Here is a 1195-nt window from a genome sequence, read left to right as displayed (position 1 = left end):
TTTTATGCTGCAATGCAAACAATGGCGTTTTCTTAATGAAGTAAGACGAACAACCAGGCATTTTACCGGAAGGTTGGCGGGGCACATCTCGTAACCGGTGTCATCTTCAGAAATCGTTTCAAGTCGATGTGCCTTGCATACTAAGTGGCTACAATTCGGAGATTGAAATATGTCCACTATAGTGTAATTAATTAGAAAGTTGATTTGCGTTATGCCCGTTTCCTTATGTTATTTAGTAAATTAGGTATTTTTATTTCTCCTAGACGTAATACCCGCTTCATCGATTAATTCAGGTGATAGGTTAGAATTGGTCGATATCCCACAGCCAATCTTTAAATATTTGGCGCAGCTATAAAAAAACCACCATGTACAGTTGCACATGACCGTTACTCCTGCGCGTAACCCATTGCTATTTAAGGGATCTAAAATAGTTTCTAGTTGCAGTGTATAATAGTATTCTGGAAATCACCAGATAAGCTAATTTAAAGCTACATCCAAGCCAAGTTTATAGACTCAAGTGCAATCATTGTTCAGGCTTTCGGGCCCGGGCCTGGAAGAGGTCAGGTCTCAAACCACTAGGCCGTGATTGGGCGGGTCAGCATACGGCACTTTCGGGCTCGGGACGGTCCCGGGCATGTGTTTAGTAAACAATAGGTTTCCACAAGATCGGTCTTTGTGAAATGCTTGGGCGGTATAATGTAACCCCGTGCAGCGTCCAGCCTCCGTGGCGCAATCGGCTAGCGCGTTCGGCTGTTAACCGAAAGGTTGGAGGTTCGAGCCCTCCCGGGGGCGGCTGCGTTTTTTGTTCTCGTACTTTTTACTCTCCATTAGGTTCTTTTACCGCATGTCTTATGTTCAGGGTGTTTCTTTAGCTGCACCAAATTTTTAAAATTAAGAAAATATAAATCGGGGTAACGGTATGTTTACTCTTCGAGCGTACGGATTGGGAGCCTCTAGATACAGAACAATTCGCCCAATTGAGTGCATAATTAACCAAGTCACGGTAATTAACTCTCTAATTATCGACATTAGGTGGCTACAGCACTTGGGTACATTGAAGCCCGTACTCGACAGTACCTATCCCAAAGATTAAACTTTGAATAGCGGGTTTCACGTGAGGGCTACGCAAACAACTAATTCTCCTTGGCAGGTTTCTTCAAAGCAAAACTTGCTGGAAAGAGAGCGTCTGTGTCGT

The 1195-nt window shown here is 43.8% G+C and overlaps 1 non-coding gene across 1 annotated transcript; it reads left to right on the top strand.

The window, feature by feature from the left end:
- Window positions 1-718: 718 nt before the first annotated feature.
- On the top strand, window positions 719-792 carry TRNAN-GUU (transfer RNA asparagine (anticodon GUU)). The gene has a single exon. It is a non-coding gene; the product is annotated as a tRNA-Asn (tRNA).
- The last annotated feature ends 403 nt before the right edge of the window (window positions 793-1195 follow it).

This window comes from Dermacentor albipictus, chromosome 6 (assembly GCF_038994185.2).
Source record: "Dermacentor albipictus isolate Rhodes 1998 colony chromosome 6, USDA_Dalb.pri_finalv2, whole genome shotgun sequence".
NCBI lineage: Eukaryota > Metazoa > Arthropoda > Arachnida > Ixodida > Ixodidae > Dermacentor > Dermacentor albipictus.
This window is presented reverse-complemented; position numbering and strand designations above follow the sequence as displayed.